This window comes from Artibeus jamaicensis, unplaced genomic scaffold, assembly GCF_021234435.1.
Source record: "Artibeus jamaicensis isolate MK-2021 breed Jamaican fruit bat unplaced genomic scaffold, CSHL_Jam_final contig_233, whole genome shotgun sequence".
In the NCBI taxonomy this organism is placed as follows: domain Eukaryota; kingdom Metazoa; phylum Chordata; class Mammalia; order Chiroptera; family Phyllostomidae; genus Artibeus; species Artibeus jamaicensis.
Window position 1 is genome coordinate 20,245,176 of NW_026521486.1, and position 19,607 is coordinate 20,264,782.

Below are 19,607 nucleotides of genomic sequence, written 5' to 3' on the forward strand. Positions count from 1 at the left end.
AGCGATCAGGTTGCTCAGTAAATGGGCTGGAGTTATAAACCCAAATGACGAATACGTTGCTCCCAAATGAGGACTATGTTGCATGTGTTGCTCGTAAGAGGCACATGCAACACATTATCCTTCACCTTAGAAAGGATATCTCAGGATGCCCCCAGGTCGTTGGACATCCAGGAATTTCGCTGAGGTCAAGTCCTCTGATTTTTTTTGTTGTTGTTGAATTTACTTCTGATCTACTGACAGGTGAGTGTCTTACCAATGAGTCTAAAGTAGTTGCTACTTCTTGCTCACTAGGTCCAGTTGGCATAATGGGATCGATGCAATGGACCAGCATGATACCTTGTGGAAGAGAAAGGTGATTAAGGTCCCTAAATCAGGACACAGAATTGAAGAGCTGCTACACACCTAAGGTAGGGAGGCCCTGCCGGCTGAAATCAGATTGTTCTGGTTGTCTTTACTAACAGGTATCAAGAAAAAAAGCATTTGCCAGATCAATAGCTGCATAATAGGTGCTAGGGGATGTACACATTTGATCAAGCAATGAAACCACATCTAAAACAGCAGCTGCAGTTAGAGTCGCCACCTGGTTAAGTTCATGTTAATCCACTGTCATTCTCCAAGATCCACGTGTTTCCTTCATGGGCCAAGTAAGCCAGCCGAACAGGGATACACCGGGAATGAGTTACTGCCCTGCACTTTCAAGCCCTTGTTGTGGGCACCAATCTCTGAAACCCTTCCAGGAATACAGCTTTTCTTTTGGTTTATTACTTCTCCAGGTAGAGGCGGTTCCAGTGACTTTCATTTGGGCCTTTACAAACTGAATAGCCCTCATACATGGGTGTTCAGTTTTCAGAAACTTAATTGCTCTGGTTACTGGATGTAAGAATTATTTTCAGGGAAGACTTAAGAAATTTTCAGGTTATTTATGTGTTGTTTGAGCTGGGAATTTGAATCCCTGAGCTATCTTTTTCTTTCCCCACATTGTCCAGCAGCATTAGTAGAAGTAACCAGCCAATCTCATTATACTAAGGGGGACTGAAAAAACCCCAGACCCCATTTATGAAAATTGTATGTTTCTTTTTACATGTTTAAGCTTCATTTGATGAAGTACTCCCCATTTGATGGAATACATTTATTAAGATATTTTTTCCACTGCTCAAAACAGTTTTTGAACTCAATTTTGATGCCTCTTAGTGCTGCTGCCATTTTTTTTGTTTCACCTCTTCCACATTGGCAAAAAGTTTCCCTTTGAGGACTTTTTAAATTTGGGAAAACAAAGAAAAAGTCACCTGGAGTGAGATCAGGTGAATAGGGAGGGTGGGGTACAAGGGTCATGCCATTTTTGGTCAAAAACTGTTGAACACTCAGTGTGGTGTGGGCAGGTAAACTGGTAAATCACCCATCATGAAATGGGCCAATGCATTGAAAGAATCTTAAAAAAATTCACCGTAGCAGAACACAGCCTCTCACAACAACACCAGCTGGCACACTGATACAGATAGGTTTGAATCACTCACCTAGTGGGGGAAGCCTGTTTGTTATACAAGGGGCCTGTCCTCTGGAAGATAATTCTGGGGTTTTTGGGTCTCTCCTCATGGTTGCCATTTGATGAAAATGGCAACCTAATATATCAAATATATCCTAATATATCAAATGCTTGATCACCAAGAACCTTGCTTCTTATAAGTGTTTGAGTAGCAGTATCCAGTGGTGATATTTTGCATATTTCTATTGTGACATCATCATGCCATCATCTGTCAGTGCCCTCTTTACTACAGGAAATGATCATTAATGCCCTTGACATCTTATCAGCTCAAAGAATGAATTGCAGAGACCCCAGAACCAATTCAGACACTCATTCACAAGATTCTGTTTTTCAAGAACCATTATCAGGCCAAAATCTGTATTAGTGAGGGTTCTCCAAAGAAACAGAATTGACTCAGTACATGCAAATACACACACAAACACCAACACGCACACACACAAACATTTTATGTATGTATAAATACTATTCTATATATAGTATTAAATACAAATCTATCTCTATATATAATCTTGAGAAGTCACTTTTCAATGTCAAAAGTCACTTAATTATTTTCTCAATCTAAAAATCAGGGAATCTTTTCTATTGTATGAACACTTCAATTTTTACAAAGGGCATTCTGGGAAATCTTGTAATAAAGTGCACTAATGTAAAGCACATCTCTCTTTTCCCCTTCAAGCTATGTTGTAATTTAGGAGATTACATTTCTAACCAAATACAGGGCTTTAAATCAGAGCTAATGATTGCTCACATGTATTATATAAGACATCATACAATAACAACAAATGATTAAAATCATTGGAAACAGGAAAGGCATGTTTTTAATCTTATTAAGTGGATACAAAATATGCTACAGAGATTCACAATTTTATAAAGCGTTTGGTCATTTTGTTTACTTTATTAGAACTTGAAAAACTGGTTTAAAGATAACTGGACATTGTCCAGCTAAATACACTTAAAAAGTTTTGGCTGATTCCTTTTACTCCTCGTATAATTTTGTCTGAAGCAGATGCATTCAAAATGATTCCACTGATTTTATAGCTGTATCAAGCTTTGTAAAGGTTTTCAGTCTGTGAATTAGCTACTGTTGGTGGTGGTGATAATAAAGATTCTTTTTACTCCCCGAAAACTAAGGGCTAACCAGCCCCCTCCCCGCCACTTTCTCCTACCTCCCCTATTCATATGAAACCTCTGTCTTTGAGCTGCTCAGGGGGGTGGTGTGCACCTGGCCTGCTGTTGTGACCTCTCGTGTAGGGCATTGGAATAGACAACTACAGGGCCCTTCACAGAGATTCTTTAAGAGGAGCTTCAAAAAACTCTCTTTGGAAATTGCCAGGAACCCTGTAGGCAACTCCCATGTATAATTCAAATATTTCTATTTGATTGCTACAGACAGCCTTCCTTAATTAAGGGCTTTACGTAGCTCTGAATTGGTGGACCAGAGCATTGGAAGGGTGGAGGAAAGTGACTGAAGGTAGAAGACAGAGAAGGCAGAGTTTTCTATGGCTTCTTCACTTTCCGTAGCTCCATAACCCAGACTTCAGTGCCTTGATGTCCAGACGACGTGTAAGTGGTACGCACTGCTTTTCCCATCCCACTCTGTCCTTTAAACACACAGAAAGTACTCGGCATTGATCTAATAACTAATTAGTTATTGGCTTAACCTGCTTAACTCTGTTAAAAGACAAAATTCAACTGAGTAAGTTTTAAAGATCTTACTGGCTTTATTCAATGATCGGGCAGCATTCAATCTAGCGGGTAGAAAGGATCTCTGAGGAGCTGTACGAAATGAAAGACTTATAGGCAGAAGGGAGTTATACCAGGCGAAAAAGTGGGTTGATCATTGCAAAGTTATTTCCTTTGGGGGTGGCAGGGGTCCATCAGGCAGGTTTCCTAACTCGTCCTGATCGAGACATTCCTGAGCAAATGGTTTGAGATTCCATTTCCAGGAGAGCTGAGATGTGGTGAAATGAAGTCTCAGGTGGGTTTGGTGATGTGGTGCTTAGCATAAGTTGCTCCAGTTTTTAGTCTGTTGTCTTCTTTTTAACAGCTCTGTTAGAAAAAAATTGTAAAAAAAAAACCTTTAAAAGGATGTATATCTACATTTGTGGGTATCTTGAGTAGTTCAACCATCAAAATTGTCTTTTCCTTTCATTCTCCTTGAGCTATTTGAGAAGTCTTTAAGTTGTATAAAACTGATATTAGTGTAAATGATTCCATATTACAAATTTGTTGGGGCTGTTAGAGTGCAATTGATTGCTGCCTGGGGATAGATAAGTTTTTGTGTCTATTTGTAAGTAAACGCATTGAAGCTTACTTCACCTCACGTAAACCTGTGTTTCATTTGAATCTCCTTTGACCGGTTGTGACATCTTACCAACTCCTTCATTAATTAACGATTTAAATAAAAATATTTGATGATATTTTATTTGATGCTTGTATGAAAATAATAATTATATCCTCTTTTAAAAATTTTCTTCAAACAACTGGATCATGCCCTAATGTAGTTTTAACCTGCCAACCTCCCCCTACCCCCAACATCAGGACAGGTTAGGTACGGATTCCAGTGGATCAACATAAAGATTTTAGAGATTTATGATTTAGATTTAGGCTCTAAATTTATTTTCTGAAACTCTCGTGTATGCCTTAAATTGCAATTATGGCCACATCCCCTCATAATATCTAATTTCTAGAGAATGACTTACACTTTATAATATGTTTTCAGTTATTTGATCTGTACCTCAGTACCCTATATAATAAGTTGTACAAAACTTATTATAACTTTCATTCTGCACATGAGGAGTTAATGGAGTTATGTGTCCTGCCTAACATCTTATGAATTAAAACTCAGGTCTACAAAGACAAATTACTTTCTCTTTCCACTATACCACCATACCACACAACACTGGTATACTTCAAAAAAAATCTAAGTTAATTCAATTAAGTTTAAGACAATTTTAGAGATAAGGCTATTTTATTTGAATATGCCAAAGATTTGCAAATTGACATTTGTTGCTTTTAGTTAACTCTATTTTTAAAAAGATTTTATTTACTTATTTTTAGAAAGAGGGGAAGGGAGGGAGAAAGAGAGGGAGAAAAACATCAGTGTGTGGTTGCCTGTCATGCCCTCCCCTACTGGGGACCTGACCCACAACCCAGGCATGTGTTCTGACCGGGAATTGAACCAGCGACCCTTTGGTTCCCAGACAGGCACTCAATGCACCGAACCACATCAGACAGGGCTGTAGTTAACTCTATTTTTAACCATATTCATCAATTAGTCTAAAATTGTTGACAGTGTAGTTTATAATAGTATCAATTTTTGAAGGAAGAAGCTCACATTTATTAAATGCCAGCGATGTGGCCAGTCTTTTTAACCTACTTTTTTCAATTAATCTTCAAAATAATCTTGTGTGACAACTTCCATGTCCTCATTTTACTATTGATAATGATACATAATAATAAAACACTGTTACTATTTATTGATCATGCATGTATTATCTGATGTGTTCATCACAACAATCCAATCAGATTGGTTGCATAAGTGAAAGTCAAAGGATAGGAAGATCGAGAAAAGTCCCCAAGGTTATGTAGTCAGGATTTAAACTTCTGCTTAAAGCTCATGTCCTGAACAACTGGTAAGTGGCTCAGAGTAGGCAAGGGCATTGTTTGTTGTTCAATATGACAGTGTCCATTCTGCATGGGGCTTTGTACTCAGGACTGTGAAGAATAAATGGGGCCTCTAGTTCTGGGTGTCTTGCAATCTAACTATGTCTCAGGGTCCACGGAACAACAGATGGGGGTCAAGTCAGGGAGACACCAAGAAGGAGGTTCCTTTGAAAATTTTTTTTCAGTTATAGTTAATATAAAGTAATATATTAGTTTCAGGTGTACAGTATAGTGATTAGACATTTCCATAACTTATGAAGTGTTTATCCCAATAAGTCTAGTACCCACCCAATAGGAGATTCTTGAGAATAGTGAGAAGAGCAAAAGGAATTTCTTTTCCAGGGATTTAGAGGACTGGGGATATGAAGTCATTAAGGTGGAGCTTTCTGTTTACTCTGAGCCCCCAAATTTCCCCAGTCTTTAGTCTGATGTAAATCTACTATTTTGAAGAAAGAAAAGTTTTTCCTCTGTCATCTTTATAATTTGTTCCAAAATGAGCTTTTCTCAAAGCTTTAAGGAGTCAAGAATTACAATGAATGCTAAGCAACCCAAAGGACTTTTAGGGTACATTTGGAGCTGAGTCAAGTACAAGGCTCAGTGCTTCAGGACACCGGTTGGATGCAGAGGTAGCAGAGAGATGGTGGAGCTCATTAGCTCCTCCCCAGCTCTGCCGTTCTAATTGGAATGGACAGGATGGGAGGGAACTGACGCTGCCATGGGTGAAGAGGTGTCAGAGAGCCCCTAGGTGTTCTGTATTTTTTCACCTTTTTAAAAATAATGTTTTGTTGTTCTACTACAGTTGTCCCAATTTTTCCCCCTTCACACTAAGAATATTGAATCATCAATTCAAAAGAAGTTATGCACCCCTGTGTTCATAGCAGTACTATTTATCATAGCCAAGTGCTGGAATCAGCCTAAGTGCCCATCAGTAAATGAGTGGGTCAAAAAACTATGGTACACTCACGCAATGGAATACTATGCAGCAGAAAGAAAGAAGGACCTCCTACCTTTTGTGACAGCATGGATGGAACTGGAGAATGTGGTAAGTGAAACAAACCAGTTGGCAAAAGACAAATACCATATGATCTCACCTATAAGAGGAATCTAATGAACAAAACGAACTAATGAACAAACTAAAACCACAGGCATGGAAACATGGAACAGGTTGAAAGTGATCAGAGGGGAGGGGGAAGCAGGATAATGGTGGAAAGAAGGGGAAAGGACTAGACAAAGAACATGTATGAATGACCCATAGACATGGACAACAGTGTGGGAATTAACCGTGGGAGTTGGGGGTGTTTATGTGCTTCACCTTTCTGGTTTATAGAAATTCCAGTGCAGAGGCCTGAGGAAATCTGCAGTGTGCTTGCTGAACCATCTTTGGTAGACTGTGAGAAACCAGACATGATGGGAGATATGGTAGACCCTGGCTTGCAAGTAAACATCGACCTGATTGTCAAAAATGGAAGAATGTGGAGGCCTGGGGGCCAGGGAAGGTTCCAGAAGGGACTGTGGGAAGATAGTAGGTGAATTTTGGAAAGGGAGTGACCTGATCACTTAGGAACCATCCAGAGTGCACTAAAGAAAAGTCACAAAACGTGTCCAGTAGAAAATGTTTTTACTGGGAATTCAGGCAAATACAATATATATTTGGAGTGTTTGGATTTTAGGAATTCGTTTGTCAAAATCAGAGCTCTAAAAAGTGCAAATGTTGCAGAAGAATCGAGAGTTTCTTATAGAAGAATCAGTTTGCTGTCTGGTAAGGCCCGAAAGTCGATGATTCTTTTTCTGTGCACTAGATGGCCACTCCCAGACTAGGGGTTCCCAGAAAACACTGACATGCAAAATGACTAGTAGAGATGTTTCTCTTTCCTTAGGCCATGACAAGGTACTGTTATGGCATGATACAGAACATGTCACAGACAAAATGCATTTTGAGCATTGCCTTTTTTTTATCCACATAGTCTAACCTTTTCCTTTATGTGAATCCGATACATAAACCCGCACATCTCACCGGGGCCCTGTCCTTCCTCTGCCAAACCACAAAAAGCCTTGCTCATGCAGTGAGTTTTCCACTTGCTCAGGAAGGATGAAACGTTCCCATCTTTCATTAGCCCCCAGGCCCCTCTTCCTCTTTTTAAAGTTCCTAGTTATTAATCCTTTCATGAAAAATCTGCATAATCACCACAGATCAAGTCACCGACGACTCTCACTCCTTCTGTTGTCCAATCTCCAGACCATTTTCGCCAGTGGCAACATTGGCCTTGGCAGTCCCCCTGACTTTCTTTGTCCTGGTCTTGCATTCCTTTCTGTGTCTCGCGAGGTCTTCTTCTCATGCAGGCCATGTCTCGCAGGTCTGTGTTTGGGTTCATTTTCCTTCATGCAATTCAAGGAATCATAAATCATACCAAAGCCAGTTGACTTGCCGCCACCAAACTGGTTTCTGACTCCAAAAACAAAGATGATAGCTGGTGTGGTCTTGTACATTTTTGTTAGTTTTTCCTGAATTTTTTTGTCTTGGGTACAGTTGCCTTCCCAGGGTGAAGGATGTCAATGACCATCTGTTTCCACTGAAAACATGACCTTCATGTAGATCATGAACTTCCTGGTCTGGACAGTTACTGAGTCATTGGCGAAGGTAGCCCATCTTCAAGAAGCCAGGGAGGAAATGAGCCCCCAGACCTCTCATTCCACAAAGCTGCCAGGTCAGGTTGGACTGTGGATGATGTTCATCTTCTGACCCCCGTTCTGCTTCTGGCAACGGACTCTTCTATTGGCCCAACTTTCTCCACGGGCCACACTGAAATACTTTCACAGCAGGCTGAGGAGATTTTCTTTCCTCCCAGAGCAGATTCTACTAGATTTCTTTTGTTTGTAAATATGGGTTTTTAAGTTTCGTGGGGAAAATCAGTTTCAACTTTTGTTTTTCTGTGGAATCGAGCATATTTGTACCTCCCTTAGTAAGGTTACATAAACAAGAGGGACTGGAGGATGTTTTTTCTTCCTCAAAAACAAGGAAAAAATGAATTATTTTCTTTTTCCAAGAAGGGGCATGTATACGCAAAGGCTCTCATGAAAAACCTCAAATAAATTGTTTCCTACCAGAGTATGTGCCCGTGGCCAGGAACGGAACAACTGCTCACTGGGCCAGTGGTTCTGAAACCATAAACGAAAGCCCAATTAACCCAGCCTTTGGCTTACACTTCACCAGAGGCAGGAGTGCTTTCAATTTTTAAGAACTGTTGTCTCTGATTCCCAAGGGGCAGGCAATAACTAAGGGCACAGGAACTATAAAAAAAAATCCCAAAGGAGTAAAAGAAAAAAAAGAAGCTGCTCTTGTCATACCACCTTAAAACTATAATATTTATAGTCCAGCAGAAAATTTTATTACAACTGTCTTTGACTGTGTCCAGTTTGGAGAAGGACTTGGGAGCAGAAGAAAAAGGAAGAAATGGAAGAGAAGGTGGTGAGGAGGGGGCAACAGAAGGAGAAAAAGCTGGGCCTGTGAGACAGTTACAAAGACACGGAGGAACAGATACAGAAATGGCCGGTCAGAGACTCAGGTAGGAAACTCTTTCACACAGGAGACAAACAGACACAGCCTCTGAGACAAACAGAGAAATGAACATATGCACAAGATTTACGTAGACCCAGGTAAATGGATTAGAAGCACACATTTGGAGGTCCACATACTGAGAGAGATGGAGAGAAATAAAAGGTTATTAAGGTGGGAAACAAGGAGAGAAACATGGAAAAGAGGGGTGTGGGTTGTGGGAACTCCATTCATTGAATGACTTTTATTCCTCACAAAGTGCCGTGGGCTCATTGCAGGGGATCACAGTGAAGTTTTTCTAAACACCAGTCTTGGATCTCATCGACAACTGCCTTTAACTGTGTGACGACAGCCCAGCTACTTAGCTTCTCTGACGTTCAGTTTCCCCATCTCTAAAATGGGGGAAAGGATGCCTACGTTGCATGGCTGTTAGACAAACTAAATCACATACTATTGACGAAGTGCCTTGCTCATCCCCTGGCTCAGAGTTAGTACTCAGCAGATGATGAGTAATATTATTAAAATCCCTACACCACCATGGAGTAGGTATTATATTATTCTTAATACAATAAAGAAATTAAAGCTCAGGAGTTAACTAGTTTGACCAAGCCGCACAATTGTTGTGTGGTGGAGTCCAATCTGAATTCAGACCTACCTGGCTCAGAAGCCCACCCATTGCACTGCCCCACGGTGGAAACCTGCCTCCTTCTGAACTGCTGCACAGGTGAGTGTGCCTGTGTGCCTGTGTGTGTTTGTGGGGAGACATGCTAACATGACTCACTCTAAACTTCCAAAATTGCTCAAAATGTTCAGATCTTGTTGTATAAATTATCTTGGACTATGTGTGGGGTTTCTAGAGATTTCTTAAACTCCTTTTTCTGTATATCAATGGTGAAAATTTTTATTTTACATCCATGTGTGGTGACCTTTCAGGTCTTCGGCCTTCTGGACCCTGCTGCCACAATCCACCTTGTCTTTCTGAAACCGTGGGTGTGGATGGCACGTCCTCTGTGCTTTTCAGACTACACAAAATGAAGCAAAGGCATCAATAGAGCCCACACTGTAGAGGTTATTTTGATCTCAAACATCTTAAGCAGGAAGGGTTAATCCCATTTATAAAGATTTTTCATTCCAAGTTATGACCTAACTCTTAATTAAACCAAACCATCTTTTCCAAAAACTTGTATTGAACTTATTTGCTTGGGACACTGTCTACCTACTCACTCAGAGACCCTTGGGAGCAAGAATTCTGTCTTAGCGTCACCAGAACCTGGTCCCGTGTTTGCCACAGGCAGGCAATAAATGTTTATTGATTGAATGGGTGAATTCCTTCTGCGGACACCTGTTGAAACTGACCTTTTCTTTAATCTTGATTTTTATCTTTTTCTACTGCATTTTGAGTAACTTATGTCTTGGCCTATGCTTATTCATCTTTATAGCCATTTCATGCTTAAGATACTGTCCTTAAGGCCAGAGGAGCACAGTATGTATTTTATATTCCTGTGTTTAATAAGCAGTAGCTTTTCTCCTACACTCTCTCCTAACTTAGCCAGAATTGTAAGAAACATCTCTTCAGACATGACTCTTTTTCTCCCTTGAAAAAAGCCTCCCAAATCTGCCAGTTGGGCTCCTGTCTGCCATGCAAATCCATCAGATTCAGCCACTTCGTGTCAGCTTTTCCCTTTTATGGACTCATTCCGAGGAAGCAATTGCTCAGGACCATGCAATGTACCCCCACATTGAGGAATGCTGCCCAACTGGCATCCACATCTGACCTGCCAACCAGCAAAATCTTCAGATTTTTTTCAACTGCTATGTCAAAAATGTTGCCCACCCTCCATCTAAAATCTGCATTCTCATGCCATTTTTATATCTGGTGCCAGATGAATCTGCTCTGGATTATACATTTGCACATGAGCATTCCTAAGACTGTGCTGTCTGTGTGTGTCCTGTCCCCACAGGGCAAGGCTCATGGCCCCTTCTTTCACGTGGAGGCCAAGGGTTGTGTCCAGAGGCCTGCTGTGTTTTGTGTGTCAGCCTCTTGAAGTTTAAGCTTTGTTTCATAACTTGAAGGCATGGCTATTTGCCATTTCTCTGACAGTCTTCATCTGTGAAGGGAAAACAAGGGGGGGGGTGGTCTCACCTTGGGAACCGTGCCCTATGAGTGAAGCGCCAGATCTTGCTCTTGTGTGCAGAGGTCGTCGGTAGATATTTCTTGCAACTGTTGACTTGAATCTCTTCAGGGTGAAAAATCAAAGAGGAAGAGAGAAGCCAAAAGACCCTCTAACAAAGGAGCTGCTAAGAAGTGGACCCCAGATGCAACATCCAAAGAGACCTATGTTCTGCTACCACCACCACGGACTGTAAACTTCCGGGTGATAGCTGCGTCATTCCAGCAAATTCCATAAAGCTGAGAAAGGCAGAGCAGGAAGTATTCAGAAGAAGTGAACGAGGTCCAGGAAAATAGCTGTGAACTGAGGCCTTGGAGAACAGTGAGGGAGCTCGCAGCTTTCTGGGGAGGCCTCCTGGGATGGAGGCCCAGGTCTTTGTAAGAGTTGTTGGTTCGCATTCATATTAGCTTTCAGGGCGTTCAAACTGTTTGATGGTCCCTTTGAAACATCCCGTTTGATCCAGACCTGGCAGATACATCAGGGAATGTCTGTGATGTACAGATGCATCAATGCATACTCGCTGCCCAAATTCTCTGACTTTTTGCTGAATTACTAAGTGGCATATTGAGTAAAACACTGTGGAAAAAGCGCTTATTTACTGTGGACCTCCATCTGTGGATTTCTTTGGATGAGGAAACGGGCCCGGAGAGGACAAGTCATTTGAACACAGGTCCTTTCCTCTCATCCTCCCTCTGTCCCTTCCTCTTTCACAAAAAAGTTCTCTTAGCCCTGAGTCTCCCATGAATCTAGGTGTGTTAAGTAGACAGAAACAGATACACAAACAAACTTTCTCATTTTTATAAAGTATTTTAGTGAAAATTATTTTAGAGCGTACATGATATAACCAAAATGATGGCCTGTCCCACCCGAATTGCTTTTCTAACAAGCTACAGCATTTGTATCACCTGATTTGAACATTTAGATGAACAAGAATGATAATAACAATAGTAGTTTCTAAACAAAACTTTTGTTGTGTCACCTATGAGATGGCACAACCATCTCATCTAATCTTTACAATGGCCACGTTAAAGAGAATACTAAAGTTTAGAGTGGTTAGGTAACAGGTTCAGGGTGACCCAAATGGAAGGTGTGGGCTTCAGATTCCAACACTGGTTTTCTTCACCCCAGAAACCCAGCTCTTTACCTGTTAGACTCCTTGCCTTTCCTCGAGTTTCATCAGAACGCTGTTCTGCTTAACTAAGTTCATGTGTGAATGCCTGCTCAGATCCCTAAACAGAAGTGCCTGAAAGCATTCTTACCATTTCACAGCTTCTGCCAATACTAATTCTAGGCGTTCGCCGAAGTACCATTTCCCTTCTCACCTCCCTGTGAGGCACTTCGCCAGCTGCTAGGGGATCTGAGCTTGCTGTCACCGTTCATAACCTGACTTGGGTGCTGCTTGCTGTGGCATCTCTCCCCTCCTGAGTTTGACTTCTTTCAAAAAAATATTTAGGTTTTTTTTTCCCAATGTTTGTTTGCTTGCTTGGTTTACTGATCTTTCCTGACCCTAGCAAGACTCCCTGGGGCTGTGCAGCGGGTTCTGTCACTCCCCACCCTCACGGCCCCACCCTATCCAGGAGTGGCTATGTGTCTCCTCACTCAACTGGTTTATATTTTTAGCTTATTTCTTTTTTTCTTCCTTTCTAGTATTTAAACAAATTTTCTTAGGCCTATAAAATTACCTTTACTCCTCCCAAAGCTTAGGTCAAGCTTTTATTTTAATGTTATATAAACATTTCAAGTATATTTTGAACTTGACAAATACTGGGGTTTTCCTCCTGTTCAATTAAACATTTCAACATAAAATGTTTCAAACTTTAGAAAAATTTAGAGAATAGCTTAAACACTTGAATACTTACCACTCAGCTTTATAAAATCTTAACATATAGCCACATGTATGGCTACATAAATATATCTTTATATATTGTAACATTTGGTACACGCACACAATTTTGGGGTTATTTTATTCCCTTGATCTGTTTTTATGCCAACCCATACTGTTTTGATCACTATAGCTTTGTAACATAATTTGAAACCTGTAGGCTTCTAAAAGTGTGCCAAACCTGACCCCTGCTTCAGGCTGGAGCTCCAGGACAAGCAAATGGTCCTCTAACAGGAAGACTTGGCGGCGTGTATCTCATTCCGCTGTCTGTGTCCAGGGTGGTGACCCTGCCAGTATGTAAGTCTCCAGTAGTTCCTGTCCTGTGGGGCCCCAGAACGAAAGCCCACTGCCCACCTGAGACAGGCAAGTCAGGAGTGTGCCCCAGAGGGCCGCCAAACAAACAGGTGCAACTGGCACGTAAAAAGCTCTTTCCCAGAGGGATGGGCCCTCTGGGGAGCAGCAGAGGCAGCTCCCGCGCGAAGAGCGACCTCGCGAGAACAGCACCCTCGCGAGAACAGCACCCACGCGTAGCCTGAAGTCTCTGGGAAGGATTCCAGTCAGACCCCCGCTGTGTTTAATCAGAAGCCTGGTCCCTCGGCTGCAGCCGTGACCTGGAGCTAATAGGCCTCTTTCCCAGAAAGACTGAGCCCCTGGGTCTGTTTCCTCCGGTTGTACCCTGGAGCTGGTGGCAGCTTGCGAAACCTTTCCCTGCTGGTTGCAGTCCTGGGGGACCCGCCACGGAAGCCCCACAGGTCACCAGAGCCAGGCCGAGGACAGGTGTCACTGGTGGTAGCAGCAAACTCCGGGCGGCAGACGCGGGTCAAAGCTCCCATCCAGGAGGTAACAGGTATTCTGGAGCCACAAAACATTTAGACTTAAAAAATATGTATGTTTTCTCTGTATATTTATATATATGTTTTATATAGAGAGAAAGGGCGAGACGAAGGTGGAGAGAGAGCGTGAAGATGGCGCTCGGTCCCAGACAGCGTCCTGCAGGCTGCAGATCTGTGTCCGACCAGATGCCCGCCCCCCAGGCCCACGCTCCGCAGGCAGTCAGAGGGCCTCACCCAGGCCGACTCCCAGCCCCACCTTCCGAGCTCTTCGCTGGCGGGTTGGGTGAGTCCTTGCGCGCGTGCACTGCTCAAGTCCCTCCAGCCTGTGGGTCTTGTTGGTTTTCATTGGTAGGTGTTTTGGGGGCTTGTCTGGGGCTGCGGGGCTTCATAGTTGGGGGTGCCTGATGAGGGTTTCAAACCCTTCTCGTGTGTGTACCAACGTTGCCATCTAGACGTGGATTTTCTGTATGTACGCTATGAGTCTTTATCTTTGCCACATTTCTCTCTAAATTGGTTGTCTGAATGTGCCCCCAGCGAAGTATCTAACTTGCAGTTGTTTCACATCTTAGCCAACACTTAGTGGTGTCAGATTTATACTTTTCTCCCCAATTTAATGGGTGTGAAATGGCTTTATTACTGTGTTTTTAATTTAGGTATCTTGATTACTAGGAGAAATTCAAGCAGCTGCTTCTTTGGATCGCCTGTCCATTGCTTCTTATTTTGGGTTGTCTGTTGTGAGGATACAGCTGTAGGTGTGTGACTAGTAGGAATTCCTGACTGTGCCCTGTTATATGCGTTTTCTTATATGAATTCTACTCAGCTCAGAAATTGAGTTTCTCTGGAAGCTGAATTTCTGTCCCTCCCCCAGTCCACCTCGAAGGAAAAAGGAAGGCATTTCGAAGCAGGCGAATCATTACAAACTTCCAGTGATGGGAAGTTCCAATCACTTCCCTGCTTTCTGTAGTAACAGATAGGGAGAGGAAATGTCTGAACTTGGACATGGATACCCTGAACAGTTTTATCGAGGCATAATTGACATACAATAAATTTTATATTTAAAGAGAACAACTTTACACATTTTGACATGTGTACACCTGGAAACTATTATCACAATCATGAACATATCTATTACCCCCCCAAATCTTTCTTACGCCTCTTTATAATGCCTGCTTTTTTCCACTAAAGGTTAGTTCGTAATTTATTGAATGTGGAATCACACAATATACATTCTTTTTTGTCTTCCTTATTTTAGTCAGCCAAATTATTTTGAAATTCATCCATGTGGTTAGGTATATCGGTAGTTCATTCCTTTTTATTGATGAGCAGTAGCCCAGTGTATGAACTTGCCGCAGTCTATCACTTCACCTGTGGATTGGACACTAAGGTTGTTTCCAGTGTTGGCCTGTTAGAAATAAGGCTACTGTGAATATCTATGTATGAATCTTTGTATGGACATGGGCTTTCCCTTCTCTTCAGTAAACAGGAGTGGAATGGCTTGACCTTAGAGACGTGTATGTTTAATGTTTTAAGAAACTGCTTAAAGGGTTTCCAAACCGGTTGTTCTGTTTTACATTCCCACCCAAAATGTACGGTATGAAAAGTTCTAGTTTTTCCATAGATAGTTTTATTAATGTTTGATGTGGTTATTTTCTTAAATTTTGCTATTCTGATAGGTGTGTAGCGGAATATCATTGTGGTTTCAATTTGATTTGCATTTCCCTGATGACTAATGATATGGAGCATTTTTTCATGTGTTCATATTCCACCTGTATCTCTTCTTATATGAAGTATCTACTCAAATCTTTTCCCATTTTATTATTCAGATTGTTTAGTTTCTTATTATTGAGTTTTGAGAATACTTTATAATATTCTGAATTCAAGTCCTTTATAAGATACGTGATTTACAGCTATTTTCTCCCAATCTATCACTTGTATCTTCATTTCTTAACAGTCTTTTGAAGAGTGTGAATTCTTAACTTTGGTAAAGTTTAATTTATCAGTTTGCTATTTTAGGAATCATGCTTTTGATGCCACGTCTAAGAAATCTGCCTAACTCAAGGCTACAAAGGTTTTTTTCTAGATGTTTTATAGTTTTAAGTTTTATACTTAGGTCTCCAATACAATTTGAATTAATTTTTGTAAACAAGGTGAAGTACAAATTGAAGTTAATTTTAAAATTATTTTATTTTGCTATGAATAACCAGTTGTTCTAGTGCTATTTGTTGAAAAGACTTTCTCCACTGTATTTGCACCATTGTTTAAAACCAACCATTGGTATATCATCCCGGAATCCTTATTCTGACCAGTTTCTGCCTTGGGTAGCACTGAATTACCAGTTGCAAATTCTTGCTTTCGATGAATAACTGTGCACTGCCCTTTGGTCAGTACAGTCCTTCCTAATTACATTGTGGCTGTCTAGGTGTGATAGCTTTCCAGACCGCCTCACTGAGTTAGCCCAAGTCATTCTGATGGCTTTGGGTATTTTCAAATCTCTGCCCCTATGTTCCTAAACCATCATTTGGTCTCCTTAGCCTTGGGATAATAGCCATTCATTTTGCTAAATTTTTATTAATTTCATTCTTAAAGCTCCAGGTATGCAATATGTCACTCCAAAATCTGAACACAGTATGATGTTAGAACTTCTAACTAGTTCTTGAGGACTGATGATGTTTGTTTTAAATGTTCTACAGAGTGATCAGACTTTAACAGTCCTCACTGACACTGGCTCTTGGTAGACCACACTCATACCTCATGTCCCCACCTAAGAGCACAGAATCCTTCATTTATTCATCAATCACTTCTGGGCACTTATTGTCTGCCAGACCCTGAGCTTGTGCTATGGGAATAAAGAGATGGTTAATACATAGTCTCTATTCTTAAGATATTTCAAGTCTAATATACTTATATTCTACCCCTTTAGGTCCCAAGGCCAGGTGAAGATTCTAAAGATCTAAATTCTAAAGATTCTAAAGATCTAAAGGCCAGGTTTTAGAACCCAGATTAGTATTTTTCTCCTCAGATGAGGTTGTTGCCAACACTGGGAGGGAGAAATATGAGGCACTTTCTGAATCAAATTAGATATTCTAACTCAAGAATAGTGGGATTTGGGTGACAAAGACAAACTTTGAGAAAGGATAAGGCATGCAGACAGGACCAGATGCCAGAGGACAAAGGTCAGGCCCTCAAAGGAGTCACCAGGATCAGGGAACATTTGTCAGAAAAGAACAAGGAAAGGGGAGTAAACGGTTGAAAAATTGTCTTTACCTTTTCACTGTGAATGTGTATGTGTAGGAGAGAGCTGGTGAGAGTGAATTTGAGCCTTAAGGATAAAAGGTACTGGGTACAAATTCAGTTAGTATTACATTTCCTTCGGTGAGGAGGTCATTGAGGCAGGGAGAGACCAGACGTGTCCCAGAGAGAGAAAATGAATCCATGTGAAGTTGCTTGTCTTTTGTGATGAATGTACGTTTTGCACACATCATTAAGTACTCACAAGGCAGAGATGAGGTGTCTGCCAAATGAAGCAGCTCTTTCAAAGCTATTGTCCAGCCAAGGTGCCTCACAAGGATAAGAATGGAGAGCCAAAAGGCAGCCTCAGGTCTTGCCCAGGGAAGGGAAAAGTACTGTGTGCCCTTCTCCGGGATGGCTGGAGTATTTCCTGGCCAGGTTTTGGTTGGGATGCAACCAAAGGGGGTGGCTCTGGAAATTCATCTGCAGCTGGGAGAAGGCATCCAAAACACAGATCAAGAGAAGTGCTGGGGCTACCTGCAGTGGGAACTCGGAATTGAATTCCCTTCCCAAAAGAAAGCAAGTGTTGCTGGGTGACCAGGGGTGGGCAGGTGGGAAGAGAACCGGCCTTACACATGGGCTCAGTAGCTTATAGCCAACGTAGTGGATTCCATGGGCCCAAGGAAGACTTACTGCTGGAAATAATACTTCCCATCCTTTAACTAGAACCTAACATTACTTTCAAAGTGGGGCATAGACTTTTCTCCATAATTAAAACTAAAGCTTATAGTTAAACTATCCCTGGGAGAGTTGAATTGCATTAAGGATGAATTCTAGATATTTTGGAGGAGGACATAGTTATAAGAGTTTGATGGTAAAGAACACATGGAAAGGGAGATGAGGCCTGGAAGGTAGGTTTCATGGTTCTTGGTGGCTAGTTCAATCTGCCCAGTTCTGCCTCATTGCCCATTCAGGGCAGTTTTAGGATCGGAGAAAGTAAGTTGGGAGCAACAGCTGCTAGTTTTTTGCACATCTTTATTTTTTGTTTTTTAGGTAGAACCTCAGATGTTTTCTGTCAATGTCCTTCTTGACCCCCACCACCTCCATCCCATCCACACTGAACGCCATGTGGGGAGAGCTGGCCACACATAATTTTGGTTCATTTACATTTAACCCATGAAAATACTGTTTGGTCAAAGTAACTCTCTATCCAAGGAGCTTTTACCTGCTGATGTTATCAGCCTGGCTTAAGCCTATTGTAACTGGGGAAGTTCTTTCCTTTTCTTTGAACTGAGAAGCTGCCAGTTCTAACTTGTCCCTAAACCCCAGCAGGCCTGAGAAGCTGCATTTGTCTTTTAGATGTTGGCTTAATTCTGGAACCCAGTCAGCTCCAGCACATTTCCTAGTTGGTAAAATATGTGCTCTGCATGGTTTGAAGGGTATCAGCCCAACCCACTCAGCAGGTGTGGATTGTGAACACATTGAAGTCTGTCTGGCCGTGTTACCTGGAGTCTGTCTTTGCTCTTTCTTCTTGCTGCTGTCACTTCTCACCCGTGCAGTCCAGTGGCTTCCTGCCTGGCTGGCTTGTACAAATCCTCATGCTGTTCCTGCTCTGACTGTATCCCTCTCCTCCTCCTGACCTATGGTGGTGCTTCTTAAACAGGGTGCATGTAGATTTGAGGGATGCAAGGTTAAGTTCTGGGTGAAGTAAGGTACAAGACAAATACGGACAATCACCCTAACAGCATTAAGGCTACTAAAAATTGAGGAAAATGTAATTTTATGTTTTAAAAACCCAAGAAATACACGTTTGTTGCCTTCTCTCATTAGTGAGTGTGGGTGAAAGTCTGTGAGGCTGTAGAGCGGCCTGACTCTTCCACATGTCTGTCAAAGCCCATCGCACCTCATTTTCAGGCCCCAGTGCAATCTGTCGCCCACTACTCACCCACATGTACCTCACTCTCTAGATAAACAGGACTGTTCCTTATTCTCCAGTACATTCCTACTCTAGATATTCGTTCCTTGAAACCAGAATGCCTTTAAATTCCCTGACCTTTGCCTGACCTAAATCCAGATCTAATTTTATACCCCCCTTTCTTTCCATTTTAAACCCATTCTTTACATGACTCAGAGCCATGGTTGTGGCACTAGGTTTTTGGGTAATGTTGTTGAGAGGTTGTTGCTTGAACACGTTACTGACCCCTTGAGGTGTGCACAAAGGAGCAGGGAACTGGACAGGGTGGTGTCAAGTGGACAGTCTAGGGACATTTTCTGTTATAGCTGTTTCCTTCTACTTCAGTAAGTCCTGCCAGGGGGTCTCACCTTTCGGCGTCTCTGGGCCACACTGGAAGAAGAAGTGTTGTGTTGGGCCACACACTGAATACATTCTGACATGTAATCACACAAAGAAATCCCATAATGTTTCAGGTAAATTTATGATTTTGTGTTGGGCTACATTCATAGCCATCCTGGGCTGCAGGTTGGATACCCCTGGACTTAAGCCTTGTTTCTAGAGTGAGGAGGCAGAGGCTGAGGTGAGGCAGGAATGCAGAGGATGAGCTGATGAAGCAAAAGCTGGAAAGAAAGACGGATGAAATGAGTTACCAACCGGACTCACGTTTTTTACCCGCAAACATGATGTATATACAGTGGTACCCCGGTACTTGTTGTTAATTCATTCTGGAACTCAGGACGAGTGCCTAAACCGAGTACTGAATGAATTGCAAGCACC

The 19,607-nt window shown here is 41.8% G+C and overlaps 1 protein-coding gene across 1 annotated transcript in view; it reads left to right on the forward strand.

Annotated features, from left to right (window-relative positions):
• The first annotated feature begins 371 nt into the window (after positions 1-371).
• Positions 372-19,607, forward strand: part of NTF3 (neurotrophin 3) — a 319,741-nt gene continuing 300,505 nt past the window's right edge. Inside the window, exon 1 of the mRNA XM_053661416.1 lies at positions 372-407. The gene's annotated coding sequence lies outside the window, so the exon portion shown is untranslated. The remainder of the gene's footprint in view (positions 408-19,607) is intronic.